We start from the raw sequence: 14787 nt of genomic DNA on the forward strand, positions 1-14787 counted from the left end.
GGTCAGCCCGCTCGGGCCGTATTCGGCCTTACCTTCTCGGGGAAGGTGTGTGCAGCCCCGGGAGGGGTTCTGGGACCGTCATGTCGCCTTGGACCAGGTGAGGCGAGGAGGCGGCATCCCCGTTGGGGGTGCGAGGCCCTGGTGTGGCCCCGCTGCCCGGGGGAGGGCGCCCCGGGCCCGGGGCTCGGGGCCAGGTCGGTCCCCCAGCCCCTTTAGGAACCCCCCCCCCCCGCGCGCCCGCCCCCCCCGCCCCGGTCGCAGGTGGGGTGTCGGCAGGACGCTCGCCGGGTTTCTGCGGATGCCGACTCCAGGGATCTCGAGCTCGCCCTTAGCCCCGGAGCATAAAGCTCCTTGCTCATCGCCGTGTTTTCCAGAGAAACTGAGCGTGGCCCCGAGAGGAAAAAATGACTTGTGACTTGCCTAAGGCCTCCCTCTCGCTTTGATTCTCCCAGTGAGGACTAGTTAGAAAAACCAGGCCCTTTCCTCCAATACGGAGGTGGCCTTTCCTTCTCCCCATGAGGCTCATAAGTTAGGTTCTTAGCCCCTCTTTTGGGGGTGGGAGGTGCTGGCCAATGAATGGGATTGGGAATGGACAGTGGCTTCCCCTTTTGTGACAGGTGTTTATTGTTTCCTTTTCCCGTAGATCTGACAGAAACATCTTTGGCTCTCGGTGTCTGGACATAGGAGGTAGGCATTACTCACACAATTAACTGCTTCTAATCATCAGTGTCTTCGAGCTCCATTTAGTGGTTATATTAGTGCAAAATGAATGGGTATGGAGTCGTAAACCTTGAAACAGAAACCAGCGTTTCCTACACATGATTCTGAACTGAACGAGGAGAACATTTGTGTGTGTAATGACTATTTTAGATCTATGAGTCAGAAGTTAGAATTTTAAAATGCAGAAACGTTAAATATTTATTGCAAAAATGAACACTGTTTTCTAAAAGCTTTGTTGCTAAAGTGAAGGTTTTCTGATTGGATTGTCTTTTGAAGGGTGATCACACAGTAAAAATGTTCTACCTTTGGTTAGAACTCAGACTCTGTACCAAGGCACATGTTTCGCCGGAATATAAGTGGCATTCTTTTCTCAAGAGGCTTGTTGCCTGGCTGAATAGGCTACAGTTGCCAAAATAAATGTATGTGGGCATCCCATTCAGGTTTAGCAATCCTTTTTAAAGGCAAATCTGTTCCTGGAAGTTGTTAGAAATAGTAAGCCTATTGAGCCCTGGCCAGTGTTGCTCAGTTGGTTGAAATAGTAAGCCTATTAATAATTATTATGGAAATTTACTTTTGCTACTATCCTTGGTTTTGCATTATCCGCCATTAGATTCCCCCCCTCCCCCCCAGCATTAGATTGTTAAGTGATATTTTTTAAACATTGTTACAACAAAAAAGCTTGTTTTGGGTCAAGGGACTGGGTAGGAAAAGTGATGATACTGTTTGGTTGTCTCAATTTATAAGTACACTTAGTACAGTTATAAATAAATAACAATATTAAGTAGTAGTTTATTCTGAAAATAAAGTTGAGATTTTTTCAATTTGATGCAGTGTTCAAATAATGTAGTAGGAGGGCTGATTTCTTTGTCCAGGACAACCAGGAAGACTTATTTGGGGTACCTCTGGTACTTAAAAATTTAATTTACAATCTATAATAATAAAAGCATAATATGCTATTTAGACCAGATGACCTTCCGGATGGCCTTCTGGATGACCTTCCAGACTAAGCCACGGCGCCAAGGCAGAGGCAGCTGCCTCAGCAGCAGGGGCTGAGCCCCTTGCACAAATTTTGGAGTCGTTAACCTCGAAACAAACCAGTGTTTCCTGCACATGATTCTGAACTGAACGAGGAGAACATTTCTGTGTGTAATGACTATTTTAGATCTATGAGTCAGAATTTTAAGTTAGAATTTTAAAATGCAGAAACATTAAATATTATTGCAAATTTTGTGCATCGGGCCTCTAGTTGGTTTGATAAGTTTCTACAGAGGAAAATAATTTTATAGTAGTTAGAGCAAAGCCTGGATGTCTAAACAGTATCTTCTGATGAGTTTTCTACTTGGTTCTGGCTTATTAGATATTAGAGCTAAAATACTTCTGTTGGTTTAGTTAGCCATTAATAGTTATCTCATTTAGGTAGCATCAGTTTCCCATCTATGTCATGTTTCAAGAATGAATTCTTATGTGGATAATAAGTGTGTGTTGGCAGCCCTAACCGGTTTGGCTTAGTGGGTAGAACATTGGCCTGCAGACTGAAGGGTCCCAGGTTCGATTCCGGTCAAGGGCATGTACCTTGGTTGCGGGCATATCCCCAGTAGGGAGTGTGCAGGAGGCAGCTGATCAATGTTTCTCATCGATGTTTCTAACTCTCTATCCCTCTCCCTTCCTCTCTGTAAAAAAAATCAATAAAATATATTAAAAAAAAATAAGTGTGTGTTTGCAGCTGTAGTATTTTGTAGTAAAGAAAGCATGGACTTGGGAATCAGACCTGAATTTTATTTCTGACTTTCTTAGCTAGTTTGACTTTGACCAGTGCTACTATATTGAGATACTTATTGAGTAAGCTTACTATATTCTATGTTTTGAATTATACACTTGACATGAAGTGTCTCACTTAAACTCCATTTTACAGAAGAGGAAACATGTTCAGAGATGTTAGGTTGCCCAGAGTCACATACAGTTAACCTGGTAAACCTAGTACTAGAAACCCCTGGTCACCTACAGTAACAGAGCTAGGATTCTGGCTGTCTTCAAAGTCCCTTATACTCTAAGTTGCTTAACTTCTCTGTTTTTCTTATTCCTTTTTTTTTTTAGTTAACAAAGAATACTAATACCTCCGAGTTTTGAGGATTAGCTGGGGACATAATGTAAAGAAAGCAATACTCTTCCTGTCACATAATATATAGTAATTCCTTTCACTCTTCCATTCCATTTACTTCATCAAGATGTGCTTGTATACCATGGTGATTTCGCAACCACTGTGAATATAAGGTCTTAAAATGTGAATATACTTTATTCCTAAGATTTATAGCAGTTCTGGAAATGGGTTATGGTCAGATATGGGGGCATCCTCTGCAAGTTTGTCTTTATTCTGTATTTTTCCCCAGTGGTCTGGGTGGTGGTGGTGGAAATCAAACTTTAAGGTGGAAATGACAACAAGGTGATTGTTAATTTCTAAAATCTTGGAAGACAAATAGAATTTCAAAATTAATCTTGATTGCTTGGTTTATCTAAAGCTGGATTCTGTTCATGGGTATAATTGGTAACCTAAACTAACTATATAAGTACTAAGTGGTGGGAGACCTTGTGAAGGGGCCATAAATTGGACAACACTCATAAAATTTTTAAAACAATTAACAGTGGTAAGCTAAAAGAGGATATACAGTGGTGAGCTAAAAGAGGATATGCAGTGTCTGATGTCTATGTGATACATCATTAGAATGTTCGTTCCAGGGATTCAAACATATTCTGAATGTGCCAGTTAGCTCCTCTGGTTAAATCCAGATAAGAGATAGCTGATGGGCCTTGACTGGTATGGTTTAGTGATTAGAGCATCCCCCCTGGACTATACCTGGGTTGCATGTTCTCTTTCCTGCCCCTTGGTCAGGGCTTGTGCAGGAGGCAATGTGTGTCCCTCTCCCTGCACCTCTCTCCCTCCCTCCCTCCCTTCCACTCTCTCTGAAAAGCAATGGACAAAAGAGATAGCTGATAGGATTTAGTTTTTTGTTTTAGAGCATAGTTTGTCTGTTTGAAATGAAACTAACTGGCCTACCAAGAGAGTAAATCTGTAGTCATCAAAAAACCATGTTCTAATTAACTATCCTGGCTTGTGCAGGAAACATGCAAGAGGCAAGGAAGTAATTATTAGAGTCTCACTTGAGTTTTGTTGATATGATATTTTGTTCATATTTTGAGAGTAAAGAAATAAGGGAGGATCAGAATTTGGGCACATATTTTGAAATTTAGGTAAAAAAGTAAAAGGTTCTGGGCATATTTAACCTGGAGAAAAACTGGTGGTATTTATAAGGTAGAATGTCCTGAAGTTAACGGTAATAAGTAATTATAAAAGTTATGAGTTAGAAACATTTGTATTAGTAAGATTAAAAATAGATGTAATGTGAAGTGTCATGAAAAATGGTAATTGGACAAAATGATCCTTGTTATAATAGTGAGTTAAAAAATTACTTTATGGTAATCAGTAAGAAGGGGAATAAATGGAATGAAAGAAAGGGAGAGCTGTTCAAATAATCAGATGTCTGAGAATGAGCAAAGTTGAGGATAGGGATTGATGAAGTTTCCATAGAACAGTTCTCCAGAGAACTATCCCAACACCAGATCTAGTAACATCTTTGACCCGAAGGCTCATATTGGGGCCTTTCTTAGGTCTGAGATGGTAAAACATTAACTCAAATAGCAGACTTTAAGACTGCCAATTAAAAAAAGGACTTATGTATTGCAAGCTGTCTCCCCAAGGAAAGAGGCCGTATTAGACCTTTGGAAACAACTGTGAGGCATGTTCCTTTTTTTTAAAAAATATATTTTATTGATTTTTTACAGAGAGGAAGGGAGAGGGATAGAGAGTTAGAAACATCGATGAGAGAGAAACATCGACCAGCTGCCTCCTGCACATCTCCCACTGGGGATGTGCCCGCAACCAACGTACATGCCCTTGACTGGAATCGAACCCGGGACCTTTCAGTCCGCAGGCCGACGCTTATCCACTGAGCCAAACCGGTTTCGGCCAGGCATGTTCCTTTTAAGGTACAGGTGAAACTGTATCTTTTGCCTCTTCCTATCACCAAAGGTCACTAATACTAGTATGAACTAAGAATGTAAGAAGCACCCTATGTTTGAAGTCTGTTTATATGTGTGAGATGGGATAGATTTAGTTATAATTAATCTCTTAATCAAAATTTCCAAGCCGGTTTCGGCATGGATCTTGTTTTTAAGTGATCTATTGACACTCAGATATTAGTTAGGTAAGAAATTAAATTTCTGGGTAAAAGTGAGTTAACTGTAAAGTAGAAATTCCTGATTACATAATATGGAGCTTGCTGATGTCTGTAGAATCTTTCTCAGAAATTTTAAATAAAAATAATTATAACTGTTGTGTTATATGAAAGACAGTTCTACCTCAATGATAGCAAGTTAGATTAATTGACTCCTATTTTATTTAGTTTTTCACAAAGGAATTTGTGAGTTGGACATTGAAATAAAGATGTATGGGGTTGGAAAATAATAATGCTGAATTATCATAGATAGGTCATAGACTAGTCCCTTTTTACAGAAAAGGTAACTGATATCTGGAGAGGTAAGTGATGCTACTAAAGTATCTGGAGTTAGAAGCTTCCTCTTAGTTGGGTGTTCTTTTCACCCTTGCCTTTATTTTGTACTCTAGTAATGGCATATCTCAAAACTCAGTGTGTGTATGTTTTATTTATTCCTACTGAGAACCAACTTTTAAGGGTTGCTTTTGATTACTTGATGGACTTCTATTACATTTTTAGTTATTTAAAAATAGTCATGGGATAACTCCCACATATGTATCCCTGTTTTAATTTTCTTATATTTGTGAAATAGGTTGAAAAATACATTAGTTATTAGCTTAGTTTGATATAAATGATAATGATTTGGTTTCTAATTTTTCCTGATTTAAAGAACTGAGTAAAGTGAAATCATCTTTTCTGTGGGGGCTTTGGGCCTAAATTCTCACTTATATTAAAAATCTTGTCAAAATGACCATTGAAACAATTCTTTAGGAAGGCACCAGTTTGAAAAAATAGTTAACTGATATATTGTTTTTCAATTCGCACAGGCTACTTTTTTGGTGAGCTGGATCATAATCAGTCGGCTATGTGAGATACCATTTGACAGGTGAATAGGTCTTTAGATTGGTTGAAAAGCAGCACATTTACTCTCCATTGCATGCTTACTCTGGTGCAAGGATGTAGGGCAGGCATCCTGCCACCATTATTTAAAGTATTTTTCTCTCTCGCTTTTTTTTTTTTCCTTTCCTGCAGCACAGATAGTTGAATGGGTATAATTAAATGCATATATAATGTGACTCCACACTGTGAATAATGGAAAAAGAAACTAGATATTTATGAAAATCAGCTATCCCCCCAGGGTTATATCACACAAAGAACCTAGCATAATTAAAAGGCTAAGCAATAAAATTGGGAATATTGGGGAACTGTTGATACTTTGTATAATTCTGGGTTGATACTCAGCTACTTTCAGTGTTTTTAAGAGTTGTCCTCCTGCCTGGCTGCTGTGGTTCAGTGGTTGAACGTCAACCCATGAACCAGGAGGTCATGGTTCAATTCTGGGTCAGGGCACATGCCTGGATTGCCAGCTCAATCCCCAGTAGAGAGCGTGCAGCAGGCAGCCAGTTGATGATTCTCTCTCATCATTGATGTTTCTGTCTCTGTTTCCCTCTCCCTTCCTCTCTGAAATCAATTTAAAAAAATTGTCTTCCTTACAGCTAACAAAATCTTCATTATTTTGAAAGAACTGTATAAGTTGTTAATGCTTTCCATGGAATTTAAATGTCTGAACCTAATCATTCTTGGGATAGTACAGTAAGAAAACAGTCTTAGAGATTAAAAATGGCGACAAGAGTAAGTGGATGCTGCACGGACATGATCCCAGGAACAAACTGGAATTACAACTAAAATACAGAAAAACTTCCTGAATAATCAACAGAAAACTTGCAGGAGAGAACCCTGATACCTGAGGATTGAAAGTGGAGACCGCATAGAGACTGGTAGGAGGGGTTGGCCGGGCACCTACAGACAGCAACTGAAGTCTTGGAGAGATAATTCAGCTCTGGGGGGGGTTGCCACTGAGAACTCTGGGATCTAACCCCCAAGCTGGGCCCCCTAGCAGACACACCAAAACTGAGGAGGGTACCCATATAACATCTGGCTGTGAAAAGCAGTGGAGTGCTATCTGCCAGGGAGTAACAGCTGAAAATTCAGGCACCCTCTTAAAAGGCCAACGCACTAAACTCCCTGTGGAGCCACCTACCTGTGCTTCAGAAGAGGGAGGGTGAAGAGGACTGGAGCTGTGAGAGCAGAAGCCAGGATAGGGGACTTGGGGGATAGAGCTCAGAAGGCAGACACTCCAAGTTTCCTGGGCTGAGTCATTCCCTCATGCAGTGGAGGACATCTTTCCCACATAGACATTTGCCTTGCCTGGGGGGAAGACAGTTGACATACCCTATTGGAAAACACCTTGCCCTGAGGCCACTTAAGAGATTAAAAATAACAATTAGCCTCCAGACAGAAGCAACTTCCCCACCCTATTGAAAAAAACTCACACACCTGAGGATGATTGCCCGGCAATCCTATCAGTCTGTAGGCAGAGGGGGTTTCTGGAGGATTTGAGTCTTTGCCTGATCTAATTAGTCAGAAACAGCCTTTAACACTGCTCTGCACTAGAGATTGACAGGTATAGAGGATCTACGTAATACATAGTCACAAACCCAAACAGAAAGCCATAATGAGGAGACAAAGAAACAACCCCCAAATGAAAGAACTAGAGCATTCTCCAGAAGAAGAGATAAATGAAGCAGAGATAAGAAATTTATCTGAATCAGAGTTCAGAATAATGATGGTAAAAAATGCTCAACAGCATGAAAAAAGATATAGTTACTATGAAAAAAGAAGTCTGAGATAAAGAATGACGTAACTCAAATAAAGAACACATTGGAAGGAATACACAGCAGATTAGGGGAAGCTGAGGATCGAATCAGAGAACCAAAAAGAAAAAACAATTGTGAAAACAGTCTTTTAAAAGACATTATGGTGGCTTAAGATGCACTGGCAAAGTGCATGGTATATTGGTTAGAATGTAGGTTTCAGAGCCATGGACAAGCCATTTTGAATTCCAGCCTCATCACTTACTGGCTCTGCAGTATGGGTCAAGTCATTTACCTTTTTTTTTTTTTAAGTTTTTTTCATTTGCTGAATGGAAGTAATAAAACTTACCAGAGTATTGAGAATAAGAGGCTCAGTAAATGGTACTTTACTATTTGTTTTATTAGTAACTAGAGGCCCGGTGCACGAATTAGTGCACGGGTGGGGTCCCTTGACCTGGCCTGTGATTGGTGCCGATTGGGGCCATCTTGCCCAGTCCCAATTGGGGCCAATGGGGCCAGACCATGGGAGTGCTCCAGGGTGTGTCCGCCTGTCTTGCCCAGTCCCAATCAGCCGGACCCCAGCAGCAAGCTGTCTGGTGGTCAGTGCGAGTCATAGTGATTGGTCGAGTGGTCAACCAAATGGTCAACTGATCGGTCAGACACTTAGCATATTAGGCTTTTATATATATATTAGAGGCCTAGTGCACGAATTCGTGCACAGGTGGGGTCCCGGCCAATTGGGGCCGGCCAGCCTGCAGGAGGTTGGCTGTGGGAGTGCACTGACCACCAGGGTACAGCTCCTTGTTGAACTGCCCCCTGGTGGTCAGTGCTCATCATAGCTACTGGCCAGTCATCTGGTCATCTGGTCGTAACGGTCATTTAGCCTATATATACACAATATATATTATATATATATTATATAATATATACACACACACACCACACACACACACACGAGGGCCTAGTGCACAAAAAATTTGTGCACTGGGGGGGGGGGTGTCCCTCAGCCCAGCCTGTGCCCTCTCACAGTCTGGGACCCCTCGGGGATGACCATCTGCTGACTGAGGCCTGCTCCCCAGGGGATTGGGCCTAAGCTGGCAATCAGACATTCCTCTGGCAGCCCGGCAGCCCTCGGGGGATGTCCGCTTGCCAGCGGGGAGCAGACCTAAGCTGCAGTTGGACATCCTTTGCACTGCTGAGGAGGCAGGAGAGGCTCCCACCATCACCTCTGTACTGGCAGCCATCAGCCTGGCTTGTGGCTGAGCAGAGCTCCTCCATGTGGGAGCTCACTGACCACCAGAGGGCAGCTCCTGCATTGAGCGTCTGCCCCCTGGTGGTCAGTGTGTGTCATAGTGACCAGTCATTCCCAGTCTTTCTGCTGTTAGGGTCAGTTTGCATATTACCCTTTTACTATATAGGATAGAGGCCTGGTGCACGGGTGGGGGCCGGCTGGTTTGCCCTGAAGGGTGTCCCGGATAACGGTGGGGGTCCCGCTTGGGTGCCTGGCCAGCCTGGATGAGGGGCTGATGGCTGTTTTCAGGCTGCCCGCACCCCCATTAGGGTGGGGGTCCCCACTGAGGTGCCTGGCCAGCCTGGATGAGGGGCTGAGGGCTGTTTTCAGGCAGGCCAAGCCTGCAACTGAAGCTCCCAGTCTCTCCTTTTTTTATTATTTATTTTATTCTGGCATTTATTTACCTTCTGTAATTGAAACTTTGTTGTGGCTCCAGCTCTGAGGCCGGCTGGCTGAAAGCAGGTATCTGGGGTTTGTTTAGCTTCTATAATTGAAACATAGTTGCATTTCGGAGCTGTTGCTTTCAGGCTCAGAGCCCGGCTGCGGCAGGCGGGGAACCTTGGCTTCCTCCATCGCCGGGGCAACCAAGCCTCATGTTCACTTCAGCTGCGTGGCTGCCGGCCGCCATCTTGGTTGGCAGTTAATTTGCATATCACCCTGATTAGCCAATGGGAAGCGTAGCTGAGGTATGGTTAATTACCATGTTTGTCTATTATTAGATAGGATATATATATATATATATATATAATAGATATTTAACATATTCAAAACAAGTTGTGTATGTGTGTGAGAGAGGAGTGTGTATGAGGATTGCTTTTTTTGTTTTGTTGTTAATCCACACCTGAGGATATTTTTTCCATTGATTTTCAGAGAGAGTGGAAGGGAGAGGGATAGACAGAAACATTGATGTGAGAGAGAGACAGACACATGGATTGGTTGCTGCCCACAGGCATCCCAACCAGGGGCTGGGGATCCAGCCTGCAACCGAGGTACGTGCCCCACTGAATTGAACCCAAGACCCTTCAGTCCATAGGCTGATGCTCCAACCACTGAGCCAAACTGGCCAGGGCAAGGATTGCCTTTTTAGTGGAGCAGCAGGCAATAATGACATGATGTTTTATTCAGGCTTTTCATAGCAAAAATACCATGATTTTGCATTGTTGATAACAATATCCTTAAAAACTCAAAATGTTAATCTCATGTATCTTTGGTGTACATTTTATGTGTATTTTTTGTGTTTTTGTGTCTCTGGGTGTGTGTGTGTTACATTCTTCCCCCCCCCCTTCTCTGTGCTACTGTTACCCATTGTCTCTCTCCCTGACCACATTATAAAATTAAAACATTTTTAATTGTATGTATTCAATAGGACTTTATGTACCTTATTTTCATTAATACTGATTAGTGAAATTAATCTTTTCTTTAAAAAGAAGAATTGAAATTTTATTTTACTTCTGTGGCCTTTGGGTTAATTTCCCTTCCTCCTTTCTTCCCTCCTCTCCCTCCCTCCCTCCCTCCCTCCCTCCCTTCCTTCCTTCTCCTCACCTGAAGATATTTCCCCATGCTTTTTAGAGAGAGTGGAAGGATGGGAAGGAGGAAGAGAGAGAGAGAGAGAGAGAAACATCGATGTGAGCAAGAGACACATTGATTGGTTGCCTCTTGCACGAGCCAGACCCGGCTGGGGATAAAACCAGCAACCCACATACTTGCCCTTGACCAGGAATTGAACCTACAACCCTTTGGTGTGCATGCTGATGCTCTAACCACTTAGCAACACTTGCCAGGGCTGTGTTGATTTCTTTAAAACATGGGTTACTGGTTCTTCATATATCCAAGATTTTTATTCATCTCTAGATTATGCTTGAGCTTCTTAAGGCATCAGATTTTTGAGCTTATTTATAATTAACTTTTGTCTGTAATTTCCTAAAGTTTCTCTTTAAAAATTCTTTTTCCCTATATTTTCTCAAGCAGAAGAGATGGAATTCTTATTTAAATGCCAATTATAATAATACTAGAGGCCCGGTGCACGAAAACTCGTGCACTGGGGCGGAGGAACCCTCAGCCCGGCCTGCCCCCTCTTACAGTCCGGGAGCCCTCAGGGGATGTCCTACTGACTGCATAGGCCTGCTCCCCGCTGTCTGGCCTCCCTCTGTGGGAGGTGACCAGGCCGATCAGGGGAAGGTGCCACCCCCATCATCCTGCTGCTATTGCCACTGCCGGCCGCTTGCCCTCCTCTGCCCTCACAGCCCCTGTGGCTTTGTCTGGAAGGATGTCCGGAAGATGTTCGGTCTATTCGGTCTAATTAGCATATTACCCTTTTATTAGTATAGATAATTTAGTTTGCTAAGTAAAATCTAAAGTACTACAGGTAAGTAGCCTACTGATATCTGGAGCACTTAATTATTTGAAAGACTAGAATAACCTACCAAATTCTTAGTTAAAATAAAATTTTATTTCATGGATCCTTTTGATATTGAAATAGGCTTTTTATAGTTAACACTGTCTTATAGTCAGTTGATGAATAATTTTGAGCTAACCCATGGTTGTTTTCTGTCCATTTTTTGGTAAGAAGAAGAATATAATAACCTGCTTCATTTAGTCAGGTTCAAAAGCATCTTAATGTGTTGTTTTCCTTGAATCCTTTCTTGTCTCTGGTGCAGCCCATTGTGAATGACCCTGATGTTCCACTAAAAGTTGTGGCAGTTACAATTATTGTAATGCATAAGAGTTATGATCCTATTGGTCATAAGGAAGGTTAGGGCCTCTTGGTTATGCTCTTAGAATTGTGTTGGCACATCTAACTGTTCAATACTTTTTTAGTTGCTGTATGTGTCAAGCACTGGACGTATTGATTAATGAGTTCTGCCATCCTAGAAAATGTGCTGCTGCATTGCACAAGTTTAGAGGACATCATTTACATTGTATTCTTTGGAATGTGGCTCTGTGGTCTGGCCTTGAGTCTCTTTCAGTTGGAAAATGTTCAGAATCTCCATTGAGTACAAGTTAATCTATATCTTTATCATGTTAAATAAGGCCCTCATCATAATCTGATCCTATCCCATGTTTTTGTGTGTGTTATAAGTGCTATTTTATTTTTATATGCCTTTATTGATTTCAGAGGAGAAGGGAGAGGAAGAGAGAGATAGAAACATCAATCATGAGAGAAAATCACTGATCGACTGACTCCTGCACGCCCCCCCACTGGGGATCGAGCCCACAATCGGGGTATGTGCCCTGACTGGTAATCGAACTGTGACCTCCTGGTTCATAGGTTGATGCTCAACCACTGAGCCACGCCGGCTGGGCTGTTTTATTTTCTTATTTATTTTTTAATTGAATTTATTGGAGTGACATTGATTCACAAAAGCACACAGGTTTCAAGTGTACAATTCAGTAAAACATCATCTGTACACTGCATTATGTGTCCACCACTCCAATCAAAGTCTCTTTCCATTCCCATTTATCCCCCGGGGACCCTTTGCTCACCTCCACATACCCTCACCCCCTTTCCCTCTGGCTATCATCACACTGTCTGAGTCTATGTATTATGTATATATGTTTTTTGGTTAAGCCCTTCATCTTCTTTCATCCAATTCCCCAAGCCCCCTCCCCTCTGACAGCTGTCAGTTAGTTCCATGTATCCATGCTTCTGTTTCTATTTTGTTCGTCAGTTTATTTTGTTCGTTAGATTCCACATATAAGTGAGGTCATATGGTATTTGTCTTTCTCTGACTTTATTTCTCTTAGCATAATAATCTTTTTTCTTTTTTTAGCTCCATTTCTGTGCTTTCCCCAGAGGCTACCCTGTGTTCTAGACAGTTTAAGTAACTTGTATTCCTGACATTTTTTAGGATTTCTCACTCAGTACTTCCGCTTGGTAATTCCTCTGCTTGGATTACATCCCTCAGTTATTTCCCCTCTTTTGGCCGCTTTTTTGCTTGAAGTACTTCACACCTTCACGTTCTCCAAAGTCTTTTCTGTCCTCTCTCCTCCCCTCCTTCCCCTGTTCCTCTCCCTGCTCCCATGATACCTACTTTATTGCAGCACTCATCCATTTTGTGTGATATATGTTTGCTTCCTTGCCTGACTTGTGTTTTAGAATTGGCTCCTTGAGGTTAGACATTTAATCTGTGTAATCTCCAGCATTTAGCACAGAATTTGGCACATGAAGACAGTGACATTCTAACAAATGACTTTCTATGAAATCACAAGTGATTTTTGCTAGAATGCTGATTGATTATTTACAGACTTATTTTGTAATATTAGGATACTTGGTCAACATTTTGGTTTTCTCAATTAATTTCCCTTTTCCTAAATCAAGCAATAATCTGGAGTTAGATTTCAAGATACTACTTAGTGAGGATAAAGGCACTGTTTTAAGTTCATTGGTGAACATGTTGGTGAAACTTTCTGTCCATAGTAATGAAAAATTGACTGTAATGTAACTTTTTAAAAAAATTAAACATAACTTTTCAATCCAAGAAGAACAGGTGATCCATAAGGTCGCTGTAACACCAGTTCCATCTCTGTTTCTGCCAGTAGCTCTCACTGCTGCTACTGTGCAGGAGTGGATGAAGTTAAAAAGTGGAACACTTCAGGGCACTAAGTCAGTGCCGGAAGCCGGTCCATCCTTGCTGCTTGACACAGTCGCTGCAGGAAAGAAACATCTGCACAGCATATGTTTCAAGGGACCTGGCATATATAGCATATTGTTCTTAATATGTTTGCTCTCCTTAGCGCCATGTGTTTTAACCAAGGTCACCTCTCTGAGAAAGGTTGTTTCCCCAGGTGGAGATTTTTCCCTGAAGTTAGGGAGGGGATACAACCCCTTAATTAAGTGCCAGGCGGGTAGTTAAGCTACATAATCTTTACTCCCTGGAATGGAGATAAGAAACGCCCTAACCTTTGTAAAAGAAGTTGACAGGATTAAAATCGGCTGGTATAAATACGGATGTAACAAGACAATAAACATCAGATCCTCATCAGATCATCATCAGATCCTCATCAGATCCTCGTCAGTTCCTAACCAGAACTCCGACCAGAACTTTGGCTGGAGATCCTGGCTATAGGTCCTGACTAGGCTGCTGATCAACTGAAGGCTGTCTTCGTGTCATTCCTTCTTCGCCGACTCCGTCCACACCTTTGGGGACCCCTGGACCCGCTGGATTGGACCCCAGCAAGTCAGGAAGACTTCCAGACTCTTATGGGTCATCCTGTAAGTGGAACTATGCCTGCTCCATACTGTACTTTATTTTGTTACTTATGTTACAGAATAGTGAGAAGCTAGGAAAATTCCAGGGCAGGAGGATTAGGGAAACTGAGACAAGGAAATTAAATAAAGCCAAACAGTTTAGGCAGCTTGCAGCCAGTTTGCAGCAGAGCCTTATCTTGAGAACAAATGGCTAATACCTCTCCTCACTAACCATAGAATACAGGAAGGGAGGGGGAGTTCTAATGCCTCTTCTCCCTAACCAGAGAATACATAGCATAAATCACCCTGGAACTGCCAAGGCAGCAGGAGGAGAGGGAAGGAGAGAAGGGAGAGTTTATCTCACCCACTAAACAAAGAAGGAAAGAAGAAGTTTTCATCTCACTGTTTAAACAGAGAAGCCAGCAGACTTGGGGCTTGTCAAGATAAAATCGTCAAATGCTTCTCATAAATTCTGGGAGAGCCATAAATAAAGTAAAAGGATGACCTCAAGATACCTAGATATTCAACCTATCTTCAAATTTTAAACCTATAGACAACAGAAAAGTATAAAAAGCCAAACCTCTACCAGGCAGCACTTCTCAGACTAACTGGGAAGCCCATCTGTACTTCTTAAGCCAGAAATATTTTGATAACATTTGTTTGCCT

General features: G+C 42.1%; 1 protein-coding gene across 1 annotated transcript in view; it reads left to right on the plus strand.

The window, feature by feature from the left end:
* The first annotated feature begins 439 nt into the window (after positions 1 to 439).
* The window catches only part of ATP13A3 (ATPase 13A3), a 111043-nt gene continuing 96695 nt past the window's right edge, over positions 440 to 14787 (plus strand). The window contains exon 1 of the mRNA XM_006084753.3: positions 440 to 687. The gene's annotated coding sequence lies outside the window, so the exon portion shown is untranslated. The remainder of the gene's footprint in view (positions 688 to 14787) is intronic.

Source organism: Myotis lucifugus, unplaced genomic scaffold (genome assembly GCF_000147115.1).
Source record: "Myotis lucifugus unplaced genomic scaffold, Myoluc2.0 scaffold_14, whole genome shotgun sequence".
Classification (NCBI taxonomy): Eukaryota; Metazoa; Chordata; class Mammalia; order Chiroptera; family Vespertilionidae; genus Myotis; species Myotis lucifugus.